Genomic DNA, 14,873 nt, shown 5'->3' with positions numbered 1-14,873 from the left:
ATACCGATTCGGTATGAATCGGTATTTAAGAGGTGGTAAATTAAAATTACCTACATCTGGCCCTAAATGCGACAAGATGTGAGACAATGCGTTGGTCACTTGTCTGCAGGACCAACTATGTCCCTGCACCGCCACTCACCAGGACTGAGTCAGATCCCTTCACAACCCTGACCCAGCAGGGCAGCGTTAAAGCACTGGTGTCTGCTGCAAATTTGACTAAACAGACACTCACTGCACCGCCCTCCCACCTCTGCTGGAATTACACCCTGAGCTCAGACAGGGCCACAGTCCCAGAAAACAGCAGAGGCCTCAGTCAGACCAGCTCTTCAGGGCCTCTGCATCTCAGGGGTACCAAGGGAATCAAAGTGACAAGTACTGACACGGTCACTAACACTACTAGAGCCAGGTACTGCTGCGAACTCACTGAATTACCGATTACCTCCTTGCTTCAAGGGGTAACTAAGCAATCCCTGTATGAAGTACTGCCATTGTCACTGAAACCACCGGAGTCAGGGACTACTGGCAACGCCTCATTGTTACTAGTGTTACTAGTGCCTCACAGTTTGTTACTAAGTTAACGTGTGAGCGTTAAATGATCAAATGTAAACAAAGCAGCGTTGTACTGCCCTATAAGAGAGAGTTTGTACCAAGGGAGTAACCAGAGAATTAAAATACCCCCTACTGTGAGCCAAAGCTCTAACGGCACCAAGCAACGAAGCAAGTCATTAAGGCACTCAAGCAAGTCATTACGGGCCTCCCCAGAGGAACTTGCTTATCTCTTCCATCCAATCCAAACACCAATCCATATCACCACGCGGCGTCTTCAATCCCTCGTTCACCTCCTCTTTTAAACCTCATGCCAACTCCAAGAAGGGGTGAAAACACAACAAAGCCTCATTAACAAGTAAATAGTCTTTTAAACACCTGTGAAGTAATCAGTGCTGCTGTGTGTGTGCCCAGGAAGTCTCAGCCGAACTTCTAGCTGCCTCATCATGGGGTGGGAGTAGGAAGATGTGCACAGCAGGGGGTAAGGGACGGCCAGGGCAGGTGACACTTTACTTTTGTATAGGATTTTTTTGCTGGCGTCATAGCCCAGGGTTTGCTGTCTGTGCACTTGTAAAGATGTGTATTCCATACAAGTGCACAGACAGCAAACCCTGGCTATGACGCCAGCAGGAATTACTTTACAAAGTAAAAGAGTCACCTGAACTGCCAACCCTTTCCCCCTGCTGTCTGTGCACTTGTATGGAATACACATCCATGGCGCTGCTCACCAGATGAATGGTGAAAAGGGCCATGGATCTGTCTCTTTTTGCATCTAAGGGCACCGACAAAGAAGCAGAGGAGGCCCAGGCAAGGAAAAACCAGGAGACATTTGACCCACATCTATCTACACAGTGAGACCTTCAGGGGGGGGCTAGATGCCAGGACGACAGTGCTGCTGATCAGCCCGACTCCACCAAATAGTATTAGAAGAGCAGGCAGCAGTTTTTAAGTAAGTTCCAGTAACTTTAATGCATTCTACAGCATCACCAGCATTGACTACTGGCTGCATATCTAGGTTACTCTAAGTGAACGGTGTGGTAGACTTACATGGATGGAAACGTCAAGGAGGACAGTCCCCTCTGAATATGCAAATGTAGTGTAAGCTTGTAGGGGCAGATTTACAAGCCCCTTGTGCCACTTTTGCGTCACTTTTCCTATGTTAAAAGTGATGCAAAAGTGTCACAAGGGGCTTGAAAATCTGCCCCGTAATGTTCAGCTTTTGGGGTGCCAGTGAGGTAATTTTAGGGTTCAGGGTGGGTATGGGTTTTTGGGTGCCAGGGATAATTTTAGGGTTCAGGGTGGGTATGGGTTTTGAAGTGTCTGGGTCATTTTATGGTTCATGGTGGGTATGGGATTTGGGATGCCACGAGGTAATTTTAGGGTTCAGAGTGGGTATGGGTGTTGGGGTGCTAGGGGGTAATTTTAGGGTTCAGGTAATGTATGGGTTTTAAGAGGCCAGGGGGTAATTTTAGGGTTCAGGGCGGGAATGGGTGTTGGGTTGCCAGTGGGTAATTTTAAGTTTCAGGGTGGTAATGAGTTTTGGGGTGCCAGGGTTTAATTTTACGTTTCAGGGCGGGTATGAGTTTTGGGGGGCAGGGGTAATTTTAGGGTTCAGGGTAGGTATGGGTTTTCGGGTGCTAGGGGTAATTTTAGGGTTCAGGGTGGGTATGGGTTTTGGGGTGCTAGGGGAACAATTTTAGGGGTCAGGGTGGGTATGTGTTATGGGTGCCAAGGGGGAAATGTTAGGGTTCAGGGCTGGTATGAGTTTTGGGGGCAGGGGTGATTTAAGGGTTCAGGGTGGGTATGGGTTTTGGGGTGCTAGGGGGTCATTTTAGGGTTCAGGGTGGGTATGGGTTTTGGAGTACCAGGGGGTTAATTTTAGGGTTCAGGTTGGTAATGAGTTTTGGGGTGCCAGGGGGTAATTTTAGGTTTCAGGGCGGGTATGAGTTTTGGGGGGGCAGGGGTAATTTTACAGTTCAGGGTTGGGTATGGGTTTTGAGGTGCCAGGGGGTAATTTTAGGGTACAGGGTGGGAATGAGTTTTGGGCGGGCAGGGGTAATTTAAGGGTTCAGGTGGGTATGGGTTTTGGGGTGCTAGGCAGTAATTTTAGGGTTCAGGGTGGTAATGAGTTTTGGGGGAGCAGGGGTCATTTTTGTGTTCAGGGTAGGTATGGGTTTTCGGGTGCTAGGGGTAATTTTAGGGTTCAGGGTGGGTATGGGTTTTGGGGTGCTAGGGGAACAATTTTAGGGGTCAGGGTGGGTATGGGTTATGGGTTCCATGGGGGGAATTTTAGGGTTCAGGGCGGGAATGAGTTTTGGGGGAACATGGGTAAGTTTAGGGTTCAGAGTGGGTATGGGTTTTGGGGTGCTAAGGGGTAATTTTAGAGACCAGGGTGGGTATGGATTTTGGGGTGCCACAAAAGAAAGATGGCTGTGGCACAACAACCCTATGGTGTATGAGATCATATGCGGCCTGCTTTCTGCCCCCCATGGCCCCTCCTGCGCCCCAGTGTTTCCTCCACCCTACCTGGCACATATCATGTCGGAGGATGGTGATGACGTTAACATTTTGCCCCCCCTGGAAAAATTTCTGCGGACGCCCATGGGTAGCCATGCGCTCTATAAGAGCACATAACATAACATAACATTATTGAGTGTATGTATGTGATCTGTTGTGATTTTATGTTGTTAGAAATGTATTTGTTACCTATGTTTTTGATTTACAGTGGTCTTTGGGACCTTATAAGTGTTTAGCAATGCACTTTCCAGCCTAAGTAAATAAATATACACATACAAAATATATGCTGGATCGGACCTTGTGTAATGTAAAAGGTGCTTGTGCAAAACACTCCAATGCGTTTACCAGACCTTTATTCCGCTTCTAAAGGCACCGAGAAAACACGAAAACTGCCTCAGCGCAGTGCCGCTCCCACAAGGAGGCAATTCACCGACCCACTTTGAAATCAAAACTGCGCAGATTGAAGTGGTTTGTCAAAAATAAACTCGGGTCTAAAGACTTGAGAGAGGTCTTTTATTGGTAAAACCAACTTTTTTGTGGGTAAAGGGGACCAGGGGGCAGTGGGCGGTCACCCTAGGAGCACTTCCAGGAAATGCCCAGCTGGCGAGAGCAGTATATCCCACCTATTGCAAAATCCAGTTGTTAAATTCCACCCAAAAATTCAGCACACGTTTCACCCAATGGTTACCCAGGGCCGAGATATTTAGTGGTAATAGTGATAGCTGAAGTGAGAAAAAAACAGCCGGTTAGTTATGTCTTTAGATAATCCAGCCTTCAAATTCCGGGGACCTTTGGTAACAGCTGCACCAACCCAAAATGCAATAAATATTCTTGGGCAGGACAGGGGCCAAAACGGACCGTCGCCAAGTACTGACTGTGGGCAGAGGAAAGCACTGACACGGGTGAGTGAAGGCGTATCGGTAGGGGAGGGTTGGGGGCAGATTGAAGGACTGACGACAGGGGGCAGGTTTTGGCCAGTTATTGCCAGAGAGTGGGCAAGAGAGAGTGAAGGCGTAACAGCAGGGGCGTGTTTGGGGCAGCGTGAAGGGCTGTCTGGGACTGTGGTCAGAGCCAAGGATAAGAAGGAGGGGCGGCTTGCTTAGGGACAGAGTAAAGGGCTGACGTCAGAGGGCAGGGCTGGGGCAGCACTGTGGACAGACTGAGATTGGGGAATCGTGACTGATGGGGCAGAGTAGGTTAGAGGCGAGGGAAGAGACTGGGCACTGTGGGGGAAGAGGGACAGATCCCAGGCTGAGGGTAGCGAGCAGGATGGGATGCTGGGCAGCAAAGACTGGGGTAGAGTGCAGGTCCTGGGAAGGAGGATGTGGTGGTACTAGGCAGGGCTGCAACAGTAAATGATTGGGACAGTTAAGTACTACGACAGATTGATGCTGGACTGGGGTTGAATGAATGGCATATCGCAGGACTGGAGTTGGTGAAGGATGATACAGAGCGCATGAATGGGACAGGAATAATTGCAAGGCGCAAGGGTGGTGTGCGGGTTTGTGTTAGCCGCAGACCACAGATCCTAGGGGGACGCACATCTTGGGCAGGTTCGGGGCAGAGTGTGGGGCAGGGACAAGTTTATGGAGCAGAGTCCCGTCTTACTGCCCTAAAGCCTGCCCAGAGGGGAGCACTCTGTGTGTAAGCTGAAGGCGCAGCTTGTTGGAGACAGGAGACGTGTCCGTGTGAAGGGACATGCGCTATGTGTGAGGGTGGTGGAGACAGGCTCTCTTGGTGGTTAAAAAAAAGCAGAAGACAGGTCTGTGTGTGTGAAAAGTCTGCTTCCTCCCTGCGCGAGGAAGCAGAGCAAGAGACGGGCCAGTGCACAAAGGAAGCGTTCAGCACGTGTGAAAAGACCTGCACGAGGGAGCATGGTAGGGCAGATTCGTGTCCGAAGAGCAGGCATAGTTTGCCACCGGAGCCCGAGAAAGGAGAGGCACACCATGTGTGGATCAGGAGACAGTGTGTATGTGCGAGGGAGCTGGAGACAGCTCTGGTGGGGTATGAGCGCGCGCTGCCTCGAGGGGTGATTGTGCGCTAGCTGCTGGACTGTTTGAGCCGCTTTTAGGTGCAGACAGACGATCTAGGTCTGTCAGCTATTTTAAATGACACTGTATTGTGCACGAATATTTTAAAATTGTACTTTGCCTACCTGTCCTATTCCTCCTACCCCGTTCTACCGCAGGCGCTGCCCGATTGATGTGGAGGGTAGCGGGGGCGTTTTTGTGTGATCTCCCTCACTTCCGGGTTCGTGGGAGGAGTCTGGAGTCAGGGGTTGGCGGGCTAGGCTTCTTAAGCCCATGGTATTCACGACGCGCGCAGCGGGCGCGCCGATGACACACCGAAGGCGCGCCAAAGGCAAGCCCGTCTGCGCCCGTCCGCGCCTAGGGCCAGGCACGCTGCCAGTTGCCACTCCATTCAGATGCGAGCCTGGTCCAGATCTCAGCTTATGGCGATGAACAAGGGGGCCTGTACTCCTCCGGTACGGTGCAATCTTGCGGCGCGCTGTGTCCCCCATTTCAAATGTAACAACTGTACTTTTTCCTTTACCGCCATAAAAAAAGTCGCCCAGGTTTACTAGCAAATGTCCCTACTCCTTCCATACCTATCAGAACCTACACGGCTAGCCTATTGAACTGTCGCTCCTTGCCGTGTCAATTTAGTGATATATGGCTGTTGCTCTCGTCGAAGGCCTGGGATCTACTCTTCCTTACAGAAACGTGGATTAAGGATTTTTCTAATCCAGACATCAACCTGGCTATTCCCCCGGGCTATCGACTAACAGGCATTAACTGTGAAGGCTCGAAGGTTGGTGGTGGAATTGCTATTATTCTCCTATCTCACTTGACGATCACTACCAGGAAAATTCCCAATGTAGGTTCCATTGAGGCCCTATACTTCTCCATTTTAGACGCCTCCTCTGCCATATTTTCGGGTGTCCTTGTATATAACCCTCCCGGAACCCCTCCATCCGCCATGGCCTCTCTGTTACCGGCGATTGCAGATCTATCACTTAAACATCCCCATTTCACCGTATTGGGTGATTTTAACCTTCATGTTGATGTAAGCAGCTGCTTACGTGCTAAGAATCTTTTAGACTCTCTGCTAGGCCTGAATCTGACCCAGTGGGTCAGGGGTCCCACACATTCAGCAGGCCACACTCTTGACCTGATCTTTTCCAACTGGGCTGAACTCAAGGCTCTTTCCTCTCTGCCTCTCACGTGGTCTGACCACTTCTTGATCCCGTTTGAAGTATCCTCACCTTGCCCGTCCCATCGGGCATCCAAGATCAGAGAACAGGGCAGAAAATGGCATAAGATCACTTGTAAGGCCTTGGAACAAACATATATGAGCAGAACAGGCCCACTGTCGGGTGACCTTAACACGGAGGCATCCAAATTTAACAATGACCTTTCTGCCGCTATTGAGCAAATTGCCCCAATGCAGTATCTTACCTCCCTAAGGTCCAAGCCTTCGGCTCCCTGGTTCACAGAGGAATTCCGGAAGGATAGAAGCAGATGCAAAAAACTGGAGCGTGCCTGGCGCCGGTCATATGACCCGGCGGCTAAAACCCTCTACAGATAAGCTCTTAAAGAGTTCCATAAACTCAAGCGCAGCATTATGAGAGATCATTTTGCAGAAAAAATTAAAATGGCGAAAATCTCAACTAAGACCCTTTTTAACCACTTGGCTGCTAAGGGGTTTTCCCCTCTCGTGCTGCAGATTTATGTTTCCCATTATACATGACGAGTTGACCTTGTCATGAGCACAGATTCAGTGTGCCTCATGACGAGTTCACCTTGTCATTAGCATGCAAGTGGTTAACAATGTTAAATAATTTTCTAACTCCCCTGCCTTGGCCTGCTCTGCTGCCTCAAGTCAATCGCTTTGTGATGGCTTGTCAGGTTTTTTCTGTGAGAAGATCGCTAACATTTCGGCAGCAATCAATCAGAATCATTCAGCGGCGATTGTAGACATTGACACTTCTCATGATGAAGTGTTTACCTCATTTAAACCCTTGACCAAAGAATATGCTCGGTCTCTGTTCCTAAAATGTAAATCAGGTTCCCCGCTTGACCCGGCCCGGCTCAAATTCTGAGTGACTTGGCCCCACTACTGATTAACTCTTTGCAAGAAATATGGAATACCTCTCTACAATCTAGCCTTTTCCTTTCTCTGTGGAAACATGCGATGCTGCTACCGATCTTAAAAAAAGCAGATGCTGATCCACTATGCTTCAGTAACTACCGGCCTATCTCACTTTTACCCAAGCCAGCCAAAGTTCTGGAGAAGGCGGTACAGGAGCAACTGTCCGAATATTTGGAATCTAACCAGATGCTACATGACTCCCAGTCAGGCTTTAGGCCAGACTTCAGTACAGAGTCGGCCCTACTGGAAGTGTCTGAGTCAATTCGCGAGTGTGTGGATAGGGGAGAGGAGGCCATGTTGGTCCTCCTCGACCTATCCGCAGCATTCGATACGATATCGCATGACACTTTGTTGGACCGCCTCAGCGAGGTGGGCATAGGAGGGACCCCGCTTGCTTGGGTGAAATCCTTCCTGACGGACAGAACTCAACAGGTCTTCCTCAGTTCGTTTGTCTCCACGGAGAAACCATTGACATGGGGGTTCCCGCAGGGCTCTGCACTCAGCCCTCTTTTATTTAACGTATATCTGGCTCCGTGAGCAAAAGTGATCGAATCCTGGGGCGTCAGAGTGATCTTCTATGCTGATGATACTCAGCTTGTGTTTTCTTTTAAAGACCACTCTGATAGCTCCATGGTTAATTTCCGACACTGCCTGGTGAACATCGCCTCCAGGATGTCCTCCAATAATCTCAAACTGAATACAGATAAAACGGAGGTCCTATTGTTTAATCATAAAGCCCCAATTCCAGCCAATGTTTGGTGGCCGCTTGAGCTCAACCCCCCTCCGAAACCAGTTCTAGCTGCCCGTAATTTGGGTTTCCAATTTGACTCAGCTTTATCCTTTAAAACCCAGATCAATAAAGTTTCGGCATCTTGCTTTGGAAAGCTTCAAATGATCAAAAAAATCATTCCCTTTCTCCCATTGGATTCACCGAGGACGGTGGTTCATGCTCTAATTACGTCCCACTTGGATTAGGCTAATAGTCTGTATGTAGGAGCACCGGCGTATCTCATTAACCGTCTTCAGACAGTGCAGAATTTCGCGGCCAGGTTGATCTGTAATATTCCTTATCGCCACTCCATTACACCTTAATTGGCTAAACTGCACTGGCTACCAGTGAGGTTCCGCATACAGTTCAAGGCCCTGGTCCTTGCCTTTAGGGCTCTCAACGGACGAGGCCCTGCATACTTGAGGCATAGACTGAAGATGACACAATCTGTACGTGACCTCCGATCAAATCATCTTCGCCTGTTATACGCACCACGTTTTCGTGTTGCACGCACTGAGGGCCGGGCCTTTGCTGTGGTCACATCCAAACTCTGGAATCAGTTACCGAAGGAACGTAGATTCACTACATCTGAGCCTCTGTTTCAGAGGAAATTCAAGACCTGGTTCTTCTCCATGATCTAGCCCTCATTGAATCCCTCTGGTTGCCATTCGTCTGCAGCGCCGGGACACCCCCGATGGGGGTAGCCGCGCGCTTTACAAGCTTCAAAATAATAATAATAATATGAGGGAGCAGTAGACCGCTCCGATGTTGAGCGATAGGTCCGTAAGGAGATCATGATGAAAAAGTAATAAAATACATTAATAGTTAAACGCAGCACAAAAGTGAATGCACCACCCAAAAAAAACCTACCTGTCATACGTAAGTTAGAAGCATAAAGTCAGACTTCACGGGAACAAAGATGGGGTTGGCCTGTCCAGATGGGCAGTACTAAAATTGGATAGGTCGGTTATCAAAAAGCAAGATTTCCAATCATGCGCCATAGTTTAACATAAAGGATGATGCGAACCAATGGAAGAGGGGCGGGGTTTAAAGTCTCCTTCTGGAATTGTATCTATTCCAAAAGGCCCTTACATGGCGAGAGCAGCGCATGCATGCTGCAAACGCCAGGCGAAACCTAAAAATGAACACAGAGATAATTCTTTAGCTGGAGTTCAAAAGGGCAACAGTAGAAACACTGACTGAGCAGAGCTCAGGGAGACTCCCTAGCACACGACGTGCGGTAAGAAATCTGAGGGTATGGTGGCCCTGCAGGAGAAGGAGATTCTATGGTCTAAGCTCTGATTGGCTGGAGTTTGGATGTTTTATAACAATGGTTACTAAAGTTAACAAATTCTTATCTGCTTAACCCCTTCAGCGCGGGTGACAAAGCCAGCTCGTCATGGGCGTTACCTGCGCTGCGCGCATGACGAGCTGGCTTTGTCACAATCAAGCCATTTTTCAAATTTCAGCGCACGGCGGGAATTCGCGGTAGCGCGGAAGCGGTTAAATACTGGTATTTTACTGTTACCATGGGACTTCCACCCTGACGACGTGGAAGATTCAAGCATGTGAATCTATAAAAGATACAAAATTGGAGAACGAATAGTTTCTTACCTGTCGGTGTAGTTTTGCAGCTTGAAGACTTTCTGGATTCACTATGCTGTGCATTATTCCGCGGTCTAGTGGTTGGGTCCGGAATCGTGTATTTTTTTTCCGTACCCCAGGTGGGCGTCGACATCCCACCATTTGGTGTCCTTCCTGTGATGTCGGCACACTTCCCCCAGAAGCTCCCACCTTTGTGCGCCATCTTCGGATTTTTTTTTCTTGTTTTTGTCTCATGTTTGTTCATCCTTTTCCAATCTTTTCAAGTTCTTCCTTTATTTAAAGGAACTTCAATTCTGTCTCTTAAAGTGTCTGATTGTGTACTACCCTTGTATTCTCTCCTCCTATCTCATCTTTCTGGCGGAGGTGGGAGGGTTCGCTAGTGAATCCAGAAAGTCTTCAAGCTGCAAAACTACACCGACAGGTAAGAAACTATTCGTTTTGCAGCATGAATCTTTCTTGATTCACTATGCTGTGCATAGACTTTGTAGCAGTTTGTTATGTTTGTGGCAGATGGGTGGAAGATGAGCGTTGGTTGTTGAATATATGTTGAAGCACTTTTTGACCTACTTGTGCTTCCTTGTTCATTTGTATATCCACGCAGTAGTGCTTAGTGAACGTGTTCACTGAAGCCCATGTTGCCGCCGGGCAGATGTCTTGGATGGGTGTGTTTGCCAGGAAGGCTATTGTTGCTCTCTTTTTCCTGGTAGAGTGGGCTTCTGCCCCTCCTAGTAGTTCTTGACCTGCCTGCTTGTGGCAGAATTGTAGTTTGTGCGATCCATCCAGAACTTGCCAGTTACGTTGCTGAACTGTAACGCTGCTGAATTATAATGCTGCTAGTGCTTTTAATTGCCGCTTGGCACCTGTACTTTTAAAATTTGCACGATCGCACTTTTGTTGTTTCTTCTGCTGCTCTGACCTCAAACTGTCCGCACTGCCTGCACCTTAAAAATTAAAGATCATTACTCACCACTTTGGTGAGCTTTGCGCTGTTCTCTGCTCCCGACCACCGTTTTGGGTGTGGGACCAGGGGCTTGAGACGCTTCCAAGACGCCATCTTGGGTAGCGTTCTAGTGTTGTAGGGCTATTCGGTGAATAGTATTTAAGGAACTGGGAGGTTAACGGGCAACTCCGAACTTGCCAGTTACGCTGCTGAACTGCAACGCTGCTGAATTATAATGCTGCTAGTGCTTTTAATTGCCGCTCGGCACCTGTACTTTTAAAATTTGCACGATCGCACTTTTGTTGTTTCTTCTGCTGCTCTGACCTCAAACTGTCCGCACTGCCTGCACCGTAAAAATTAAAGATCATTACTCACCACTTTGGTGAGCTTTGCGCTGTTCTCTGCTCCCGACCGCCATTTTGGGTGTGGGACCAGGGGCTTGAGGCGCTCCCAAGACGCCATCTTGGGTAGCGTTCTAGTGTTGTAGGGGATGGGGATGTGGTAGTAGGCATCCTGGAGATCCAAGGATGTCATGAAATCTCCTTTTTCTAGAATGCCTAGTATTTCTTGAATCGTCACCATCCTGAACGATTGGCTCCGTAGGAAGACGTTGAGCGCTCGGAGGTCCAGAATGGGCCGCCACTTGTCCTCTTTCTGGCGTACAAGAAAGAAGTGGGAGTAAAAGCCCTTCCCCTTCAGGGGTGCTGGAACGCGCTCGATAGCTCCTTTCTTCAGCATTACGGAAATTTCCTGGAGAAGCAGGCGTAGGTTTTTGTGCGCCCGTCTGCGTGGAGGAGTTCTGGGAGGGATGGTGGTGAATTCGAGGGAATGGCCAAAACGTATAATTTGGAGAACCCACCGGTCCGTGGTTATGAGTTGCCAATTGTTGAGGAAATGGGTCAATTTTCCTCCAAGTTGTAAGGAGGGATAGGGTGTCTGGACTGGCTGGAGTAGCCCGTCACTGGCGGCCGCCAGTGCCCCTCTTCGCATTCTTGCCTCTGAAGTTCGATCGTCCGTAGAACGATTGACGGCCTTGAGGTTGCTTGTGTTGGTATTGACCTTTGTTAGTATAGGAGTACGAGGACCTATTCTGATAGGAACCTCGATACGAGGACTGCCCTCTGGATCTGTTGCCTCGAAAGGACTGGGTCCGGGACTGTAAGGTACCCAGAGCCCTGGCCGTATCCGGGTCCTTCTTTATGGTTTGCAATGCCTCATCGATCTTGTCCCCAAAAAGGTGCTGGCCATCGAAGGGCATGTCTAAGACCTTGGATTGCACCTCCTGGCGGAACGACGTCGCCTTAAGCCATCCTTGACGGCGTAGGACCGCAGCTCCAGCAAGTTGACGGAAGCCAGTCATGGCCGCATCGATAGCACAGTCTATTATTTCGGCTGCTGAAGTTTGACCCTCCACTAGTAGAGCCTTGACTTCACCTTGGACTGTGTCAGGCAGGTCTGACAAATATGGGGCTATGTCTTCCCAGAGTTGGCGATTATAACGCCCCAACAGGGCAATGGAGTTGGCCACCTTGACGGTCATGGCCGAAGTCGTCGTGAACCGTTTGCCGATTGTGTCCAGCTTCCTGCCTTCTTTGTCCGGAGGAGCGGACAGCGGGGAGGAAGGGTTGCGGGAGTGCTTCTGGGCCGCCTGTGTGACCACTGAATCAGGTTTAGGGTGCCCATTTAGGCAAGCTGCTGCAGTCAGTGGGGCTTTGTATTTCTTGTCCAGGCGCGGAACAACCGCAGACACAGAAGCGGGCGTCAGCATCAGTTTCTTGCCTTGTTCCCACAGAAATTCTATTATTGGAATAGATTTAGTCGTCTTTTGAGTCTGCTCCTTAAAATCGTGCAGGAAGCATTCAGTTTCTGTGGATTCGATAGCCATATGGAATCTCTTTGCCGCTCTTTCAACGATTTTATGGAAGCCGCCGATGTCTACCGGCGGCGAGTCCGCTTGGCGCGGTTGGGGCGAAGCTGGTGAAGACGCCACATACTCATCCTCCTCATCATGGGTAGAGTGGGCCTCCTGGACCTCTCCTTCCTCCAATTCTTCCTCCTCCTCATCCTCGTCTGAGGACACTACCTCCTGAGGTTGGATCTTCTCATGGTGGGCTTGAGGGAGAGGTCGAGACTGTTTTGGGGCTGCCGCTGGTTTATGAACGATCGGCGACTGATCTCTACTGTCAGCGTCCGGGAAGCGTTGTTTGTAATCCTGTACAAGGAATTTCAGGTCGTTCACCAGAGCAGCTGGCAGGCATATCATGGGGGTAACCTCCGTGCTGACTTTAGTGTGGACGGAGTGCTCCTGGTAAGAGATTTCCTCTACCTCCTCGTCAGTGCTTTGGCATTTGACATGTAGGTCCGAGATGGAAGTAGCGGGGCACAGGTGGTCATCCTCTTCTGAGTCTTCACTCTGGAAGATTTCGTTAGGCGGTTGCATCTCCACTTTGCTTGGAGATGTGGTTTCCGGCGTAATATGCGGTTTGGTAGTCTTGCCCAACGCAGGACTGGAGGTGGAAGCTGCCGACGGCGTCGTCGACGGTGGTAGCGTGAGGGATGACACCTCCACGAGCTTGGATTTCTTCCATGTTTCTGAAAGCGTCTTCGTCGACGACGAGTCCTCCGTCGACAGCAGCTTTAACTTCGTCGACGACGAGTCCTCCGTCGACGGCGTCTTGAACTTCGTCGACGAGTCCTTCGGCGACGGTAGGGTCCTCGTCGACGGAATCTCCGTAGACGGCAATTTGGTCGTCGACGACCGCGACGTCGTCGGTGCACTCGTCGACGGCGAGCCAGTCGTCGACGTCGTTCTCGTCGTCGACGTCTTCGCCGTCGATGCCCTCGTCGATGCCTTCGTCGTCGGGGCTGTCGATGGTGGGTTCGTCGTCGACGACAATAGGTTCGTTAAAGAGGATGCCGTCGTCGACGGCGTAGTTTTCGTCGACGGCGTAGTCTTCGACGTCGACAGGGTCTTTGTCGTCGACGATTTCAGCAGTAAAACAGAGGAAATAGGTCTACCTGTCGATGACGATGATGGAGATGTCATCGTCGACGGTGAAAGAGACAATGCTGACGTCGTTGACACAGTGGTAGTTACTGAGGTAGTCCTCTGGGCAGGTCTGCTAGATGACTGAGCAGGCTTCTTAAAAGTCTGATTATCCTTAACAGACACAGAAGATGTCATAGATCTTGCCTCTGAAGACTTCTTGGCTGTCTTCCTAGGAGGAGTGTCTGAGGGGCCAGGGGAAGTTACCCTTGGCCTCTTTTGAGAGAATTCTGAGACCTTAGAGACACTACCCTCGGAAGATTCCAGAGTGTCTCTGTCCTTGAGCCTGTCGAGCCAGATGAGAAGGCGACCTTCCCTGTCTCTCACGGTCTTTTTAGGGAAAGACCTACATATTTTGCAGTCTGCAGGGACGTGGTCAGGATAAAGGCAATATAAGCATAAGGTATGCTTATCATCCACATGGAGCCTTTTCTTCCCACATGAAGAGCAGGCCCTGAAAAGGGCTTTCTTCTGGGATTCAGACATCGAAGAAAGCAGTGGAAAGAAAACACTTACTGCCTCAAAGTGTTACTGAAGTAATCCTTGAAGATTGTAGAGTGAAGATTCACTTTCAAAGGAAAGTAGATGATTTGTAAGGAATCCTGAGAAGAGCTCAGGCTGGAGACTCCCTAGCACAACGTGCGGTAGAAAATCTGAGGGACTGAGGCTCCTCCCAGGAAGGTTCTAGAGGGAGGTCGGAGCTGATTGGCTGACTGTGAGAGTTTGGTCCTTTTTGCATAAGGACAAAGAAAGGCTACTAAGGGGAGACCCTTAGGCCTATTTTCTCTATGTATGTCTATAGGACATTACTTTTTTATGTACCGGAGGCTCCTGTCTCGACGACGGGGAATGATTCAGGCATGTGAATCTATTAAAGACACCCCTAATACTGGATAATCTATGGTCTAAGCTCTGATTGGCTGGAGTTTGGATGTTTTATAACAATGGTTACTAAAGTTAACGAATTCTTATCTGCTTAAATACTGGTATTTTACTGTTACCATGGGACTTCCACCCTGACGACGTGGAAGATTCAAGCACGTGAATCTATAAAAGATACAAAATTGGAGAACGAATAGTTTCTTACCTGTCGGTGTAGTTTTGCAGCTTGAAGACTTTCTGGATTCACTATGCTGTGCATTATTCCGCGGTCTAGTGGTTGGGTCCGGAATCGTGTTTTTTTTCCGTACCCCAGGTGGGCGTCGACATCCCACCATTTGGTGTCCTTCCTGTGATGTCGGCACACTTCCCCCAGAAGCTCCCACCTTTGTGCGCCATCTTCGGATTTTTTTTCTTGT

At 49.4% G+C, this 14,873-nt stretch overlaps 1 long non-coding RNA gene across 2 annotated transcripts in view; it reads right to left on the bottom strand.

The window, feature by feature from the left end:
• The window catches only part of LOC144761787 (uncharacterized), a 124,801-nt gene extending 119,496 nt beyond the window's left edge, over positions 1-5,305 (bottom strand). For both annotated transcript variants that reach the window (XR_013595895.1, XR_013595894.1), the window contains exon 1: positions 5,219-5,305. This is a non-coding gene — a long non-coding RNA (uncharacterized LOC144761787). The remainder of the gene's footprint in view (positions 1-5,218) is intronic.
• Positions 5,306-14,873: the final 9,568 nt, after the last annotated feature.

The sequence above is a fragment of the Lissotriton helveticus genome, chromosome 6 (genome assembly GCF_964261635.1).
Source record: "Lissotriton helveticus chromosome 6, aLisHel1.1, whole genome shotgun sequence".
NCBI classification, from domain to species: domain Eukaryota; kingdom Metazoa; phylum Chordata; class Amphibia; order Caudata; family Salamandridae; genus Lissotriton; species Lissotriton helveticus.
Note: the sequence above shows the minus strand (reverse complement) of the source record. Positions and strands in the feature narration are given on the sequence as shown.